At 42.7% G+C, this 19,952-nt stretch overlaps 1 protein-coding gene and 1 long non-coding RNA gene across 5 annotated transcripts in view; one reads left to right on the top strand and one right to left on the bottom strand.

The window, feature by feature from the left end:
- Nucleotides 1-19,952, top strand: part of APLP2 (amyloid beta precursor like protein 2) — a 726,249-nt gene that overhangs the window by 202,407 nt on the left and 503,890 nt on the right. The window lies entirely within an intron of this gene.
- LOC126934991 (uncharacterized) overlaps nt 4,425-19,952 on the bottom strand; it is a 178,428-nt gene continuing 162,900 nt past the window's right edge. For 3 of the 4 annotated variants that reach the window (XR_007719172.1, XR_007719174.1, XR_007719170.1), the window contains one exon: nt 4,425-8,512. This is a non-coding gene — a long non-coding RNA (uncharacterized LOC126934991). The remainder of the gene's footprint in view (nt 8,513-19,952) is intronic. The other variant, XR_007719171.1, reaches the window with a different exon arrangement.

Raw genomic sequence — 19,952 nt, forward strand, 5'->3', positions numbered from 1 at the left:
TGTAGTATGTTTGGTTTGGGAGCATTTCATGATGCTTTATTTAAACTGATGGTTTAGAAATGTTTCTTACTCTGTTGGATCTGTGTTGTGTACGGTACTACAAGAGACAGACAACTCGCTATTGGCAAGACCCTCTGGTGTTTCTGGCAACTAAACCATGTGGCTTAGAATCTGAGATGAATCTGTAGGGGGCTGAAATATGAGCTAAGGGGAATGTCTCTGTTAGGGAAGGATGTATGCCAAGGGACCACTGAAAAAGATGAGGCAGATTACGTGAGAGGCCACCCTACAAATAAATCTTGCCAGATTGGAACCTGTGAAATTCTTCAAACCCTATCGGAGGGGAAGGTGAAGCTTGAAATCCAAGGCCCACAAGCATCTCCTTCCCAGATGTTATCTGGGACGTGGGTCAGGATGCCTTAGTGAACAGCAGTATTCCAGTTGCACAGCCTTCCAATGCAAAGGCCTGCTGCATGGATGGGTAGAATAGAAAATAGAAAAGCAATGTACACACACAACTTTGCATCATTGGTGATTTTTGAAATGGAAATAAACTTGATCTATAAAAATAACCAAAAAACCTGATGTGTTAAAAAAAAATAGCACATCAACATAAAAAGCAAGTTTTGATTGAAAAGGATACATTTCCTCCCTCATTAACCAGCATCGCTACATCTTTGGCATGGCACAGGGAGGCCGAATCACGCAATAGTTAAGAGAGTTGGCTCTGGGGTCAGACTTCCTGAGCACCAATCATGGCTCTGTCACTTACTAGCTATGTGACCAATAGCAAGTTACTTTACTTCTTTGTTTTTTAAATTGAGTCTCACTCTGTCGCCCAGGCTGGAGTGCAGTGGCACGATCTTAGCTCACTGCAACCTCCGCCTCCCAGGTTCAAGCGATTCTCCTGCCTCAGCCTCCCGAGTAGCTAGGATTACAGGCGCCTGCCACTATGCCTAGCAATTTTTTTTTTTTTTTTTTTTTAGTAGAGACAAGGTTTCACCATGTTGGCCAGGCTGGTCTCAAACTCCTGACCTCGTGATTAGCCTGCCTCGGCCTCCCAAAGTGCTGGGATTACAGGTGTGAGCCACAGCGCCTGGCCAGTTACTTTACTTCTCTGTGGCTAAGTTGTCACATCTATAAAAAAGATGAGTATGGTAATAGTAGCATCTAACTCATGGGTATTGTGAGATTGTAAAGGATTTAGAATGATGCCTATCATATAGCAAATGCTCAATAAATGTTACTTCTTATTGTTACAGACTTCATAATAAGTAATTTTCTCACAACGGAAAATCAAATCCCAGGCCAAGGAGAGGCAAAGTGGGATGGTGAAGGTGGATTTTTTTTGGTAATTTCAATGAGAAAGATGGAAAATCAAGCTATTTGATCAGAGCTCCAGCTTTCAACACAGTGTGCTCACTAGAATCATATGGTGAGCTTTTTAAACAAATAACGACCAGCTGTACCTAGACCAACTAAATAATCTCTTAGGAGCAAAGCTCAGGCCACTGTGTTTTGCTAAAGCTCCCCAGGTGATTGTAACATGTGGTCAGTGCTGAGAATCACAAGACTAGATTCTTGCTGCTTAAAGTATGGTTCAGGGATCAGCAGCATGGACACTACCTGGGAATATGTTGGATCTACGGAATCTCAGCTCCCTCCTTACCTGCCAAAGACTTGCTGAATCAGAACCTGCACTCCAGAAAGATCCCCCCAGTGACCCATATGCACACTGATGTTTGAGGAGCGCTGAGTTAGATGATTTCCAAGGTCACTTCTTGCTCTAAAGCAGGTGTAGAAGAAATGCTAATTGAGATAATGAGGACAGCCAATGTCCCAGAAGAGTCCCAGGTGAGAGGCTTTCAGAACCTGGACCAATAGAGATGCTGTTGGAGCCAAAGGCTGATGTTTCCCCAGGCATGGCGATCTTGACAAGAGCACACCTGTGCTCACAGGTCAAGGTAATTAATTAGCAGGGTGCCCCCTGGCACTCAAGCCTTGGCGCAAATGGAAAGCAGTGATGGGAAGTGACATAGATTGATAGGAACCAGAGAGACGGAGAGTAAGGAGATAAGATGACATTATTTTCCTGAGATATCAATGAACCTAGATATTGATGGAATTACAATGCTGTGGATGGCTCCTATGAGTCATTCACATTTGGAACTGGCAGCCTCCAAGAGGGTGTGCCCCCCACTTACACAGGAACCTTAGCTCCCGCTTACTGTCTCTATGTCCACTGTCCTCTTTCCCTTTGAGCCACTAGAGCATGGCTCCACACTCCTACCAACCCCCATTATTTCTGTCCTCTTCTTCACCCTGCAAATTCTCCTCCTCTTCACCTGAGTCCTGTATCACCGAATCACTGCCTCCTTCTTGTGCTGTTGAGCAAAGCACTTTTCTGTGTGGCAATGGATGTCAAGAACCATGGATAACTAACGTACAAAAAAGTATTGAAAATTCAAAACCAAGCCCAGTGTCAGTATCTCTAGACTCTACCTATTAACTGTGCAAATGGGAAGTCACCAGACCTGATGAAAAAGTACAATAAACAAAGGATTAGTCGGCTTCCAGAACTTGACAACCTGGCTGAAGAAGCCCAGAAGACGAAACCAATTTCTTTGGTGCAGGAATTTAGTCCTCCATAGTTTTTATGGTGAAATATAAATTTCAGTATTTAAATATAACATAAAACTTACCATTTTAACCATTTAAAAATGTATTAGTTCTGTAGCATTAAGTACATTCACATTGTTGGGCAATCATCACCACCACCATCTCCAAAACCTCTTCATCTTCTCAAAAGGAAACTGTAGCCAATAAAAGATGACTTCCCCAACCCCCTTTCTCCTGGCCCCATTCAATGAAAGTAGAAACCATTATTCTGCTTTCTTTATGAACTGGACTACTCTAGGTACCTCCTGTAAGTGGAATTGTGTGATATTTGTCCTTTTTTGTCTAGCTTACTTCAATTAGCATAAGGTCCTCAAGGTTCCTCCATGTTGAAGCATGTGCCAGAATTTCTTTCTGATTTCTACCCAACATCTTGCCACTCTAGCAGACAATGAAGTCATTTACGTAGTCAAGGGCATCTTACATTGTGGGGAGCGGACATACGGAGGCATGCATCAACAACAGCAATCAACACAAGAAAAGGAATCATCATGGAGAAAGGTCTTTGGCTATCGATGGAATTGGAAAAATGTTGAGGAGTGGAGTCCATAAGCAGAGGGTGGGACCAAAGACCTAGAGGTGGACAGGAGGCTGAGGACTCTGTGTGTGTGTATGTGTGTGTGTGTGTGTGTGTTTCAGCCTCCTGAAGCAAGCTTAGCTTGTAGTCGAGTCCATAGGGCTGCCTCTGGTAGCACCATTTGCTCTAGAGCCCTGGCTTGCAGAATGTGCTCCATCACCACAGGCTGTTCTTAGCCTTCCCACGGGCTGTTGTCAATGTGTTTGCAGCAGGGCCATTGCTGACCCCAGCAAACTAAAGCACAGCTCAGGACACAGCTACAGCCTCAGACTTCAGGGAGCTCACATCTCAGGAGGGAGCAAAAGTAGGGAACGTGACTCTTTCACTTAGCGTCTCAGAAGAGAATGGAAGGAAGGTCGGTGGTGCTGTGCCCTCATTTCGATCTAAGGAAACTGAGGCCCAGAAGGATGCTATAACTCGCCCAAAGTCACACAATGGAGCTAAGACAAGAATTCAGGTATCTGCTGTTTCTCCAAGACTCTTTCTAAGTCCATGATCACTTCAACAACTGTGAATTCTCCTCCCCATCTTCCCACTCTCCAGGCCTTCAATATCCCCTTCTCCAGGGGCTGATGGTTAGAGAACCCATTTCAAAATCATCCCCTGTGTCCCCTGTGTCACCAACCCCTAGGAGTCTCACTCTCTTCCTGTGTCACCAACCCCTAGGAGTCTGTCTTCCTGTGTCACCAACCCCTAGGAGTCTCACTCTCTTCCTGTGTCACCAACCCCTAGGAGTCTCACTCTCTTCCTGTGTCACCAACCCCTAGGAGTCTCACTCTCTTCCTGTGTCACCAACCCCTAGGAGTCTCACTCTCTTCCTGTGTCACCAACCCCTAGGAGTCTCACTCTCTTCCTGTGTCACCAACCCCTAGGAGTCTCACTCTCTTCCTGTGTCACCAACCCCTAGGAGTCTCACTGTCTTCATGAAGGTCCAGGGTGTGCCTCCTCCCTTGCCCTTCAGGACACCCCTGCATTTCGTTCTCATTGCTTACTTTTTCAGCAAAACTGCTGTGAGGCTTGGACAAGCCTCTGTGGAGTGAAACCCCAACTAAAAGGAGAAAGGAATAAGCAAAGTGAACCTTACCATATAGGGCTTGAAATACCTTTGCCACCTGGGAAGCCAGCCTCAGCCCCCACCCTGCACCTCTCTTTGTACACTTTTGTTTCCAGGGCCCCCCTCAACTGCTCTCTTGTTCCCATAAAATGACGGAAATGCCCTGAAAGGGACAGTTTAAGATTTGAAATCACTACTATATTGATTCAGGCAGTTCTTACCTTAGGAATTTTGGACTGATCTGGGCAAAAATGTTGGAAAGTTCCAACACACTGACTTTAATCTCATTAGTGCAAATTCAGCTGACAGGCACTGAGCCACCCTGGGGGGGAAAGGGCCTGAGATGTGCAGACACTTACAAGGGGCAATTTCCTTCACACCTGGAGATGAGAAATCACAGTTGTCAGCCCTTGCTTTGAAAGACAGGAAGATTGGTGATAAAGTCAGAGTTGCCCCCAAGAGGCTCTGTAGGAACAAGGACACATTCCATTCCCTCCCAGGGAGGGAGGAGCAGCGGATGGAAATAGCTAGGAGAGGAGAGAAGCACAAAGAAGAAGGAGCCACAGAGTGAGTCTCTCACAAGAGAGGACAGGGATTAAAGCCACCGAAATCCATCAGACTACCTCTCTGCTTTGCATTTTAAAAGCACCCGTTGCAAGCATTGGCCACATCTGCTATCCTCATCAGCAAAAAGCAGAAATTATTTAGAAGCTCCTCACCTGTCCCCCTGAGTTACATCGATGTTGCACTTGCTTGTTATTTCCATGTATTTCAATAGCTCCCAGAGCAGTAGTTCCAAGAATATGGACCTGGACTATTTCCTCTGACACAGAATTGCCAAATCTGTATTTTGTCAAGTGACGATGTTAAAAGAAAACATGAAATGAGAAAACAAATAAACATCAAGCAACTGCTATTATCACCATGATTTTTTAAGGGGGCATTTTCATACTAAATAAATAAATGAAGCTCTTTACACAGCTCTTCCTTTTCTGATTTTGATATGGTCTTTTGCTGTGGGCCCAGGGGATAAGGACCTGCTATTGGATAAGGAGAAGCTATGTTTCTGACTCCATTTCCTACCACTGTCCCTGACCTGCTTCCCTCCCCTAAAAGACACCCTTTAGCCCGCCTCAGTACACCAGGATGTACTGCGTCTTCTCACGCTGTGCACGCTGCGCAGGGTTCACTCCTGCATCCCCCTGGGAACTCTTGCTCCTCCTTGAGCTGGCAGAAGCCTTCGTCTCCTCTGCACAAAGGGGACCACCCTCCCCCATGCCATGGGAATAGAATTCATCATATTACGTTGCAATTGGTTATATTTACAAGTCTCTTTCTTTCCCTCCGCAAACTCCATGAGGCCAGAGGTGATGTCTTAATTACCCTTACAGACCCAGGCAACCTGAAGAAACCCCCTCCCCAGAGGTGCTCAGTCACCCAGGGAGGATGGGGTGACCCACGCAGCGTCACCTCAACTCACCACGCATATGCCCAGGACTATGCTGGCATCACGAAGGCAACACCAAAGTAGACAACAAGGTCCTTGCCCTTGGGGAGTTTACTTTTAGGCAATTTGTTTAAATCAACCAGAAGTCAGTGAGACAATACAAACCTTTTGGAAGCAGTGTGAGTCAACCATGGGCATAATAGCCGAGGGAATTTAAATGGAAGGGAAATCATCTCAGGGCGGGTTCGCCAGAGGCGGTTTCATGGAAGAGTTGAGTTTTCATCTAGGCCTTGAAAGAAGTATAGAATTCAAATTGGCAGAAGAAAGCAAAGATAAATCAAGGAAGGTAAGGAGTGGGAGTGAAGGCTTGAAGGAATTACACAGTGGCAAAAACAAGCAGGGCACCAGGGTTAGAACTATGCTGTAAGAACTGAGGAACTCAGCAGGGGAGCCCTGAGGGGGAGGCTGGTTGGGAAGATTAACTTGAACTGAATGCCAAGCAGAGTAATATAATTTTATTGCTGGAAAGATAAGGCATCTCCAGTCCAATCCACCCCTTTTACAGATGAGAAAACTGAGGCACAGGGAGAGTGACTTCCCAGGGCAGCAGGAGCAGCCGCCGCAAAGATAAAATCAATGGCAGACATCTGCAGGACTCTTCCAACATGTTGGGCATTGCACTAAGCACCTTATGTGCATATCTCATCTAATTCTTACAACAACCCTAGGCACTAGATATAACCCCATTTTGCAGGTAAGAAAGCTGAGAAGGCAAGCAGCTGGCTGAGGGTCACAAGGTAATGTGGACAAGCAACAGAGTCAGCACTTTGGAATTGCTCTCACATGGTGACTGTATTCCTGGAAAGAAGGTAAGATTTGAAATCAAAAGACATGCATTCAAATGCTGGCTCCACCTCCAGAGTCATACGACCTCAGGTGAGTTACCTAACCCTACTGACCCTCTGTTTCCTCATTGGTACAAAGGAGATAATAATTCCTACCCCACAGGATTTCTGTGGGGATTAAGAAAGCTTAGAAGTGTCAAGTTCTTGGCCCGTAATATGTGCTCAGTAAACATCACGCCCATCCCCTCCCCTTCCCACCATCCCTTTCCTTCCATCAGCCTTGACACCACCTCTGCGGTCCTGCAGCTGCAACTCCCCACCCCTGTCCCACAGATGCAGGCCTCCTATGTCCCTGGACACTGGACTTCAGGCTGAGGTGTCCTGCCTTGAAGGTAACTGCATGGTGGAGGGGTGAGGATGGGAGGAGGAAGAATCTGGTTTTTCTCATAGCTTATTTGGCCCTCATGATGTTACCGGCATGGGAGGGAGAACAGATCTGCTGCCCTGTTTGGAGTGAGGTGTGCAAAGCCCCACGGTGAACCAGCGGAAAGACACAAGTGGACCGTTGTCATGGAATGACCTCTGGCTCCCTGGTTTCTTGAGTTCCTTGTTCCCTTTCCACCCTCTTTACTAAAACTCTCCAACACAGCGAGTTGTCGTGCTGCTTAACTGTTCAATTCGAGGCCTCCAGAAACACGCATGGAGACAGTTGGTAGGGACCAGCCACAATGACAAGAACATTGCTCAAACTTGGCTGTCTGCGATGGAGACGGACACAGAATTTTCATGATGGGCTAAGAGGTGGGACAGGATGAACATCCCTCCTTGTCAATTTTAATTGTGACGAAGATATAACAGCTTCTTGGCTTCTTGAATGGGGGTCTGCTTGGTTGCAAACCACCAGCCAACCCCTCAAGTGTCAGCAAGCTTGAGCACATGTGTGAAATTAGTGTTTGGGGGCTGCTGAACTGAATTCGCCAGGTTTTCAAGTCTCTCTGTAGAAAAGGCCGCTTTGGGTGAACCATGAGTTAATAATAAGAAATAATTGTAGATTATTTCTGTTGGAGTTAATGCTGGTGGTGGATGACTCGGGACAGACATGAGGGGTGAGACCTGACATTTTTAAAGTACCCAGTGTGTGCAGGGCACCGTACCAGCGCTTCATAGGTGCTGTCCTGCTCAATCGTTCCAACAACCCTACGAAGTGATGAAACCAGTGTTTGCAGTGAGCCAGTCCTGTGTTTCAATCACGGCCCCGCTTTCCCGTTGTGTAACTGAGGAGCATTATTTAACTTCTCTCAGCCTTAACTTCCACAGCTGAAAAGCACTCACCTCCTAGAGGGGCTCAGAAGGTTGAAAGAAATTGCCTGTGAAAGAACACACCAGCACCTGGCTCAGGGCTGCTGGTCCTAAACGGTCGACCGTGACTGAGAGCTGGGCAGGTCAAAGGGCTTCAGGAGGCCGTGGGCTCACCAACCTCAGAGCTTGGGAAGGCTGTGATTTTGTCTTGTTACATCTAAATGCATTTTACTCTGTTGAAAATGAGGGTGAGTATATTGGTTGATTCTGGAGTGTTTTTGGAAAGTGAGAGCGCCCCGGCGTAGAAGTCAGGAGTCTTGGACTGCCTCATGCAAGTTTCAGGCCCTCAGTTTCCCACATCTGTAAAACGACACCACTGAACGTGGTGATCTCCAAACTTCCTCCCGCTCTGTGAGTCTCCAGCACTCGGAACCTTCCGCTGCAAAACACAGACCCATTTGTATGATCTTAACAGCCTCAATCCGGCTTTTCACATGTGACAGGCAGCTTGGGAGGTACAAGAAAAATAACTCAAATAATTTCAAAACAAAACACAGCAGGCTATACTCACTGCCCCTGGATTGGATGCGCTTTCCATTTCTTGCCCTGTTCACCTGCACAAGGAACAAAAACAAGATTATTATTTTTTTTTAATAACACACACATTGTCTTTCTACCTGGCTTTTCATTTGGGCCCTGTGCCAGCCATGTGGATAAGATCTTTCAGGAACTTTTATAATGTCACATACTTATGCAAATTGGCCAAGTGTTTATAGCAACAGGCACCACAACAGGTTTCAATTAGCGAAAAGCAGCCAGGCAACCTAAGCAGCTTGGAGCACTGTGGATGCGGGAGCAAAGCTCTGGGCCTGGGAGGGTGGGGTAGATTTGTTGAAAGGACAGATTCTGGAGCACTTCAGTCTTCATGGCTGCTGCCTGGTTAAACCACGCTGGTCAAAACCACTCCGGCTCTTGAATCTGGGTTTCCTATTTTTTCCAGCAACAGGGTGTGACTGTCCCATTGCAATGGATTCCAGAGGGTGTGACCGTCCCGTTTTATGGGTTGCTGAGGGCCATACACTAGGTTGGCTGCCCATCGATCCAATTCCACCCTCCATCATATAGACTCCCGAGGGGCAGCCATGCCTGAGAAGCCCCTCCAGTGTGAAGCCAGGTGTGAACTCAGCTTCCAAGCCACAGGCTCATGTGTGAGCCTGGAGTGGGACATTTAAAGTTAGACAGACCTGGGTACAAGACTCAGGTTCATGGCCCAACTCCACTACTCACTAGCTATAAGACTGGGCAAAATACTTACCTTCCTTGAATCTCATTTTCCTTATTTGTAAAACAGAAATAGCCAGACCTGGGTGTCAATCAGTCTCACTTTCTAGCTATGGGTAATGCCACTCATCTCACTGGGATGCCTGAGAGTTAAGTGTTATTAAGTGTTTATTTCTGATGTAGTAAGCATTTGATCAATGGGCCTCATCGTCATCATCATCATATCATTGTCATTATCATCTAGGACATTTCCCAAGCTGTATTTTGGGGGAGGTATTAATAGGCAATATTTGAACAATGGCTTCTGTGGTCGAATTAATTATGAAAGTACTAACTAATTAAAGAGCACAGGTAGACAAGCTTCCTTCCTGCAAGACTTCCCAGAGCCTAAGGAGAGCTGTACTTTCTGAAAGGCGGTCATGGTGCTTGTTGTTTCTCAAACCAATCAATTTGTTCTTAGAACCTCCTTTAGTTGTGAGCCATTTTGGGGACTAGAGATCCATGAAAATACCTTTGGGAAATCTTAACCGAGGCCTAGAACTGGGGAAAAGGAACCTCGAAGAAGTATGTGGTGAGAAGTGAAGAGCAGGACATTTGAAAGAGAAGTGAAAATAGGGCACGAAGAGAAGGGGAGTGGACATGGTCAATGAGTACTGAGAAGCCACCAAACACCCCGCAACATCCACGTCCAGCATTGTCCCACTTCTGAAGAGCTCTGCTTCACATCAGAGCGTCTTGCATCTCTAGAGAAGCTGTCTGAGGAGCCGGGGCAGGCCTTTCTATCCCCATTTTTCAGATGACCACAATCAGGTGCTGACATGCCAGGACCACAGAATCAGGAGGTGGTCACTCTGAAATGATAGATCATTTTCCCAGTGTCACATCCTAGAGTTTTCTGTGTGAGAGGAAGGTTGATCTAGATTCTAGATTACAGATCATTTGAACTCCACTTAGCCTGAGATTCTGGCTTATTTTTGGCTTGAGGAGTTACCGAATTGTTTTCATTTGTAGCCTCTTTCCAACTTTTACATTTGGAACACTGTAAAAATCTGCTCTGTCAAGAAGCATAATTGGAATTTTACCAAACGAATGTTTAAATGAGGTAAGATTTAGAAGAATCAAATTTCCTCTTCGTGCCTCTTTTCTGCCCTAACCTCATCCCTATCTTTAAAGCTCAGTGGCCTTGGCTTTGATCTCCCAGGCTCAGCTGGCCCTCCTAGCGCCCTATGACTTCACTGCAGAAATTGCTGAGGTCCACACGTTCCCTTCACAGTCCTTTGGGATAAGGAAAAATCCCAGGGGCTTGTAAATAGTGCAAGAAACAGCACCCCACCCAGCACTCTATTTAGCTTGGATGAAGAATGCACGCGGTGACACTGCAAAGTGCCCCAGGCAGTGACGGGACCCAGCACGGCTCCTACACCTCATCACCTGCTGATTGATGATGAGGATATAGATAGAGCCACATCTGTAGTGTGGGTTAGACGTGGTGCTACATGTGCTATGTGGGGGCTGTTGTTTTTCCCTCTCACACTTGCTGCTTTGCTGAACTAGGGACTCCTCCCTGCTGAGGGGTAGGCAGAAGCAGTAAACATTTTGACCAGATGGAGGTGATCAATTAATTAGGGACTGAGTGGGAGATTGCCTGTCTCACTCAAGCTTCTCAAAACCACCAACTCTGGGCATCTGGGAATGCATGTGGGGAAAGGCCTTTCTCTTCTCTCTGTTTTGATGTCTGGATTTTTGTTTTTCTTTTTGTTTTTACTGAGAAAGCAAATTCAAACAAAGCCAAAAGGCTTGTCTTAAGTCTAAGACCCTGAGAACAGGGACTATTTCCCTAACGCAGCCTTCCAAGATCATTTATGAAGTCTTGGCTGTGTACCAGCACTGTGTATGGAATTCCTGGAATAAACTGGGGTAGGAGCTCCCAGGCCAGCTGAAGTGACAAGATTCTCAAACCTCACAGAGGGGAGATGACAAGATGAGATAATGTCCTAGGAGGCTGTGTTAGACATATGCCAGTTTTGTGAGCTCTCTGGGTGAGCCACCCTTCCACAAGGCAGAAGTCCTAGAGGGCTGGCAATCAAATCCCTCTACCCCAACCCCCAGAAGAAGTGTCAATGAGTGAATTAAGCCTTTTTTCTACTGAGGATTCTCATTTGCAGTAAGGTCGCAGAGGGACAATGATGGTGTCCAGTGGTAAGGTCTGTGACCTCTTGTTACTTAGATGTTTGGGACCATCTTGGTCCTTCAGCTTCCCAAGGTTGGTTTTTCAATTGTCTTTCTTCAATTCTATGAGCTACTCAGTATCCAGTCCCCTTTCAATATATTCTTTTTTGCTTCAATTAGTCAAGGTCTACATTTATGCTTGAAAACAAAGAATGCAAAGAGCTATGACCTTGACACCAGAAGTCCTGGTTCTGGGTTACAGTATCGGCTCTGCCACTTGCCTATGGTGTAATGTCCACCTTGGACAAAAACTACTACCAGCTACTGCAAAAATACACCAAAATATAAAGACCAAAGATACTGTGAAGAAACTGCATCAACTAGTGTGCAAAATAATGAGCTAGCATCATGATGACAGGGTCAAATTCACACATAACAATATTCACCTTAAATGTAAACAGGCTAAATGCCCCAATTAAAAGACACAGACTGGCAAATTGGATAAAGAGTCAAGACCCATCAGTGTGCTGTATTCAGGAGACCCATCTCATGTGTAAACACACACAGAGGCTAAAATAAAGGAATGGAGGAAAATTTACCAAGCAAATGGAAAGAAAAAAAAAAAAAAGCAGGGGTTTCAACAAAGATAAAAAAAACAAACAAGGGCATTACATAATGGTAAAGGGATCAATTCAACAAGAAGTGCTAACTATCCTAAATACATATGCACCCAATACAGAAGAACCCAGATTCATAAAACAAGTTTTTAGAGACCTACAAAGAGGCTTAGACTCACACACTTTGATACCCCACTGTCAATATTAGACAGATCAATGAGACAGAAAATTACAAATCCAGGACTTGAACTCAGCTCTGGATCAAGTGCACCCAACAGATATCTACAGAAATCTCCACCCCAAATCAACAAAATGTACATTCTTCTCAGTGCCACATGGCACTTATTCTAAAATTGACCATGTTATTGGAAGTAAAACACTCCTCAGCAAATGCAAAATAACTCAAATCATAACGAACAGTCTCTCAGACCACAGTGCAATCAAATTAGAACTTAAGATTAAGAAACTCACTCAAAACCACACAACTACATGAAAATTGAACAACTTGCTTCTGAATGATTCCTGGGTAAATAATGAAATTAAAGCAGAAATAAAAAAGTTCTTTGAAAGCAATGAGAATAAAGAGACAACACACCAGAATCTCTAGGACACAGCTAAAGCAGTGTTAAGAGGGAAATTTATAGCACTAAATGCCCACATCAGAAAGCTAGAAAGATCTCAAATCGACACCGTAACAACACAATTAAAAGAACTAGAGAAGCAAGAACAAACAAATCCAAAAGCTAGCAGAAGACAAGAAATAACTAAGATCAGAGCAGACCTGAAGGAGACAGAGACATGAAAAACTCTTTTAAAAAATCAATGAATCCAGGAGCTGGTTTTTTTTTTTTTGAAAAAAATTAACAAAATAGATAGACTGCTAGCTAGACTAATAAAGAAGAGAGAAGAATCAAATAGACACAAAAAAATGATAAAGGGGATATCATCACTGACCCCATAGAAACAGAAACTACTATCCGAGAATACTATAAACACCTTTATGCAAATAAACTAGAAAATCTAGAAGAAATGGATAAATTCCTGGACACATACACCCTGCCAAGATTAAACCAAGAAGAAATTGAACCCCTGAATAGGCCAAAAACTCTCAATAAACTAGATATTGATGAAACATATTTCAAAATAATAAGAGCTATTTATGACAAACCCACAGCCAATATCATACTGACCATAGCTGCAGGCATCACACTACCTTATTTCAATTCAAACTCTACTACAAGGCTACAGTAATCAAAACAGCATGGTACTGGTATCAAAACAGACATGCAGACCAATGGAACAGAACAGTCACCTCAGAAATAATGCCACACATCTACAACCATCTGATCTTCGACAAACGTGACAAAAACAAGCAATGGGGAACGAATTCACTATTTCATAAATGGTGCTGGGAAAACCGGCTAGCCATATGCAGAAAACTGAAACTGGGCCCCTTCTTTACACCTTATACAAAAATTAACTCAAGATGGATTAAAGACCTAAATGTAAAACCCAAAACTGTAAAAATCATAGAAGAAAACCTAGGCAATACCATTCAGGACATAAGCATAGGCAAAAATTTCTTGATGAAAACACCAAAAGCAATTGCAACAAAAGCTAAAATTGACAAATGGGATCTAATTAAGCTAAAGCGCTTCTGTACAACAAAAGAAACTATCATCAGAGTGAACAGGCAACCTACAGAATGGGAGAAAAATTTTGTGAACCAGGCATCCAACAAAGGTCTAATATTCAGCATCTATAAGAAACTTAAGCAAATTTACAAGAAAATAACAACCCCATCAAAAAGTGGGTGAAGGATATGAACTGGCATTTCTCAAAAGAAGACATTTATGTGACCAACAAACATATGAAAAAAAAGCTCAGCATCACTGGTCATTAGAAAAATGCAAATCAAAACCATGAAATACCATCTCACGCTGGTCTGAATGGCAATTATTAACATGTCAAGAAACAACAGATGCTGTGGAGAAATAGGAATGCTTTTACACTGTTGGTGGGACTGTAAATTAGTTCAACCACTGTGGAGGACAGTGTGGCAATCTCTCAAGAATCTAGAACCAGAAATACCATTTGACCCAGCAATCTCATTACTGGGTATATGCTCAAAGGAATATAAATCATTCTACTATAAAGACACACGCACATGTATGTTTATGGCAACACTATTTATGATAGCAAAGACATGGAACTCAACCCAAATGCCCATCAATGACAGACTGGATAAAGAATATGTGGTACATATACACCACGGAATACTATACAGCCATAAAAAGGAATGAGATCATATCCTTTGCAAGGACATGGATAAAGCTGGAAGCCATCATCCTCAGCAAACTAACCCAGGAACAGAAAACCAAACACCATATGTTCTCACTCATAAGTGGATGTTGAGCAATGAGAACACATGGACACAGGGAGGGGAACAAAACATACCAGGGCCTGTCGGGGGGTGGGGGGTGAGGGGAACAACAGCATCGGGACAAATAGCTAATGTATGCGGGGCTTAAAACCTAGATGATGGGTTGATAGCAAACCACCATGGCACACCTATACCTATGTAACAAACCTGCACATTCTGCACATGTATCCTGGAACTTAAAGTAAAATAAAAAATAAAAAACTAAGAATTTCTGCACAAAAGTAAAACTGTAAGCTACAAATTTGGAGAAAATATTTGAAACACATATAGCTAACAAAAGATTAGTTTTAAAAATATATAAAGCACTTCTAAAATAAGAAAAAACTCTATAGAAAAAATGGGCAAAAGCCACAAAGAAGCATTTCATAGAACAAGAAACACATATAACTAATAAACCTATAATTAGATGCTCACCTCACCAATAATCATGAAGAGGCATTTCATCACCACAAAATGCCAGTTTACACCCATGTGATTAACAAACCCAAGAGGTATGACAATACCAAATGTTGGATATCAACAGGGTCTCAAACACATTGCTGGGGGGAAACTGGAAAACAATTTGACATTATCTATTAAAGTTGAATGCTGGCATACCCAGCAAATCTTTTTGATGTATTCCCTATTTCTCTAAGTATATACCCAAGAGAAAATTTAGTAGATGTATGCCAGGAGACACATATACAAAGAATAATCATAGTTGAACTTGCCAAAATAGCAAAAACCTGAAACCAACCTAACTACCTTTTGAAAGGAGAATGCATAAATAAATAATAGTATAGTCATAAAATGGAACATTCCACAGCATAAAGACAAAAGAGATACAGCTGGACTCTTTCACATGGGTGAATCAAAGCAGTATCATGTTGAATGAAAAGCAGCAGATCTCAGAAGAATTCATATACAACATGATACACTTTTTATAAAATTTGAAAACTAAGCAAAATTAAAACAAAACTAAGCAAAACCAAATAATATACAACTTAGGTACACACATTCCTGTTTTTAAAAAGCCTTTTAATAGAGGCAAGGAAATGCTAAGCATAATATTCAAGAAATATTTATCTCTGGGGAGAAGCTAGGGGTTGGAAAGCAGAAAACACACAGGGAGCTATAAGTTATTGAATATTCTGTTCTTGGTTTGGGAAGTGGGTTCTAAGTGTTTATCATATTATTTAGTGTATATACATAAAGTAAAAGAAAAGATGGCTTTCAATGGATCAGTGGCGATGATGTGCCATGAATGATTAATTGTGATTAATCTAATTCTGTGAACAAAAGAGCCCAGTCAATAAATAAGAAATCCCGGATCCATCACACGCTAATTTTATGAAATTTTCTTGACCATGGGGAAATAAAAACCATGGACTATTATAAGGATTAACTGACAGATAAATGGGAGCTGTTTTATATCAGCTTTATTGGGATTTAATTCATATCCCATACAATTCACCCATTTAAAGTGTATATATTTCAGTGGTTTTTTATGGAGTTGTGCAACCATTACCACAATCAATTTCAGAACATTTTCATCACCCCACAAAGAAACCCTGTACCCATCAGGACTCATTTCCTATACTCACCCATCCCCCAACCACAATCTATGTCTTCATAGATTTGCTTACTCTGTACACTTCATATAAATGGAATCATAGAATATGTGGTCTTTTGTGGTGGGAGCTAATATTTTTATTATCTTTTCCTAGGACAGAGTATGGTGATGTGAATCTCTACTGGCCTACAAATATCTGCAGCTTAGCTGCCCATATAAATGTTGGCTGTAGTTGTAACCATCAAAGTCATTTTGTAAATGATTAAGCACTGTCTATCATCTAGACACTGCAATACATTGTCTTATTGTTTTTTTTTTTACACAAGTCTAATGACGCACTATCAAGCAGGCATAGAGAAGCCAGACAACCTGGTCAAGGTCACATGGGTAGTTATGGGTTCAAAACAGGGGTTTATACCCAGGTATGTCTGGATTGAGAATCCAGGATCTTAATCACTACCTGACAATGTCTCTACATACAATGAAAAGCTATTCCTATTTTTGTGTGTATGTGGAGGAGGGTGGTAATTAGCTTAATTTTTATATGATTTTTCGTTGTTGTTTCCGTCAAAGTTAATTTGCAGTTTTCATTGCAATCAAGTAGGGTTAATGGCTTGAGTTATTCTTTGCCTGGCTAAAATTATCCAATATTTAATCTTTTTTTTTCCTAGAAAAACGTACCTGTGGGAAGAGTAGCAATTATCACTCAAGAGAAATGTGCCAATGAATGAGTAGCAGATTGTTGACTTAAGGGTTAGTAAAACATAAAGAGCTCCCTAAGTCCTTAATTATTGGTGTTCAGTTAAGGATGTACCTGCCTGTTCTGAGGTTCCTGTGGGTATAAGGTCAGAGTAACAGGAGCTGTTATTTTATGGGCATTGGGACAGACTTTCTCTGAGTGTCTAGCAGTGGTCACTGCATATGGGAAATAAATGACAGATAACAAAGACATGAGGTTGGGGAAACAGTTAAACCTAATTCGATTTAGTTTAACACATGGAGATTTCAGAATTTCTATTAAAGGAGGGGTCAGTGTTTTTCTTGGAAGAGGGCACTCAGGAGGGTAATTTTATGCTAGTTTTACAAAGCAGAGAACTCTGTTTTGTTGATTATACGTTTATCTGGAAAAAGGGTTGTTGCTTTTGGAACGTATACATTCCCACAGAAAGACATAAAATTCATGGCCCCTTCTTCCCTATTTAGCCTCAAGGGAGCTTAAGAGGACCTGATTAAGCAAGGAAAGTCATCAAACTTTCTTGGACAGCTCAGAAATCCCTGGGGTTGAGTTGAGTTTTAGGTGAAGGGTTCACATTGGTGTTAAACCAGTTTGCCCCATCTCATCACTGTCTACACTTGACAAGACTGCTGTTTGCACTACACTCACACTGACAGCCAGGACACAAGTATTCATGCTTAAGACCCAAAAGAGAAACACCTGGCTATGAATACCTGCAACTATATCATTTTTTTTAAATTAAATAACTGCATGATCTATTTCCAGGAGAGCAGGAACTTCCAATGGAGCCCAGGCTCTAAGGGCATACCTCTCTGCCCTTGTCTCCTGGCCTCCTTCCCACCATCTAACAGTGGGGTTCCAGATTTTTCCTCTACTCTGAGCACCTAGGATTCCTTCCTCTCCTCCCTGCCCCCACCCCTCCAATGCAAAAAGGCAAAATCAGGCAGAGTTTTGTGGTAACTTCATCCCAAAGTGGTACAGTGAGTCTCAGTCTGCCCCAGAAGCCACTTACAGGGAAGAGGGGCCTGAATTCTTACTTAATCAGGGAAATACTCCTTCCACTCTGAGAAAAAATGAAATCACCTTAGCAGGGGAGAAAAATCTTTATAAGTTGGCTAGTCCCTGACAATAAGAGAAAATCAATAGTGGCTGGTATCTATGTCTGTGGAAGGTCTAAATTGCCTCAGCTTATTCTTACTCAGCACAGGATGGGCTGGTGATTGGATGGTAACTTGAAGTCATAAAGATGAGGGACATGAAAGAGCTATGCTAAATCCGGGATGACCCAGATTCTTCCCGAAACTCACTAGAACATAAGCTCCATGAGACCAGGGGTTTCTGCTGCTTGGAACTTCCAAGGCTTTCAATAAATTATTACATGAATGTGTGAAAGCCAAAATGGATGGATGATGTGGGTCACTGACAAGCCTGTCTGCATCTGCGGCTAGAATTTCTAGCGAGGGGAGGAGAAGAGAGGTCAGCCCCTCTCACCCTACCCCCAGGAGTGTTGCTATGCCCATCACACCAGCACCAACCCCTTTCATTCCCTAGCAGTATTGCTAATAATACTAATTATTCTATGCCAGGTGATTGACACTCATATTTAAGCTAAACTTCACAATAACACTATGAGGTAAGTGTTAGCATTCTCATTTTATAGATAAGGAAACTGAAGTTCACAGAGGTTAAGTAACTTGCTCATTGTCTCACAGTTAAACAGCCAAGTAGGAATTTTAATATAGACTTGACTGACTTCAAAACTCACTATAGATTATCAGGATGTAAAGGGATGGGTGATATCTACTTGTGTGTTATAATGCAGAGGTTCTAAAAGGACACAATGTGCCTCCTATGAGGAAAAGCCATCACCAGTCAACTCCAACACAAGTCAACCATTTCCATCTTAATGTTATTACTTAGAGGATTGGCATTATTGGTTACTATTGTGTCCTATCAGAATTCAACTAAAGTTTGTAATACATTTGGATGGGTTCTCACTGATTTATTTATAGTTTGAGGCATAGATACCTCATCTTCCCCAAGAATGAAAGCCATGTCTTTTAAGAGATGCAGGCTCTATTATACTTAGAAAAACATTAGCCATCGTTTGAATATTCCTAGAAATATGAAGAACCTGGCACTAATCTCCAGACACTTAAAGACTATTTAAATAGTTCCTTGATGCAACATGCTTATTGGTTAAGCATTGTAAACAATTGTGAACCATATTGTGCCTACCATAGAAGTGATGTCACTCACCACAAAAATCACAAGATTACATTATAACACACAAATCAGGCATTCTCAATGATTTATGTAGCCAAATGCCAGACTTCTAAAAAAGAGCTGACATGGCACTGTAGATAGGCATCTAGTATGATATGGTTAGGAGTCTCCTTGGTCTGCTAAATTCCAGAGAGACTAGAAGTCTGCAGAAGATATTGAAGTATAAATAACCACATCTGTTACCATTGAGTAAAGGACAGAAGGCAGAATGGGATGGGGGCTCATGGACAAGGGCTAATGGAAAGAAAATGAAAACCACCTTTTCTCAATCTCCTCTCCTGGCCTTGGACTAAGCTCTCAAAACATGTGGCAATGGCCTCCATAGTTTCTTAAGTAACCAATTAACAAGTCAAGTCAATTTTTAAACAACTGACTTGCACATTTTCCTCTATCTCTCTGATCACCTTTCCAACAAAATTCCTCAAAAGAGTTGTTGATATGGACTATCTCTCATTTCTCTTCTCCAGTTCTCTCTAGAACCTTTCAAACTGCCCTTGACAAGGCCACCAGTGACCTCTGTGCTGCCAGATTCTGTGGTCGGTTCTCCAACCCTTGACCTTTCAGCCACATTTGACAGTCAATCACACTGTCCTTGGATGCAAGGCTGGAATTTGGGGCTATTTTGTTCACTATTGTATCCCAACTTCTGTAATAGTGCCTAGTGCATAGTAGGTGTTTCATAAATACTTATTGAATAAATTGTTCACTTCCTAGAGGAGGTGAATCATAAAGAATAGGTAAGAACTAACCAGGCAGGTGAGGATGGAAGAGAATTCTGGCCAGAAGAAATAGAACCTCAAAGCCACAGAGGCCTGAGAGAACTTGGCAGATTCAGTAACATCCAAGTAGTTCTGAATGGTTCTGAAGGATGCTGTCCATTAATTCCCATCTCCATTTAGGGGGTCTCTTGCACAGTGGGGCCCCTTCATCCCTAGGGCGATTAAGCCATTTCCTGGCTTGTTTTAGGGAG

This window comes from Macaca thibetana, chromosome 14 (assembly GCF_024542745.1).
Source record: "Macaca thibetana thibetana isolate TM-01 chromosome 14, ASM2454274v1, whole genome shotgun sequence".
NCBI lineage: Eukaryota > Metazoa > Chordata > Mammalia > Primates > Cercopithecidae > Macaca > Macaca thibetana.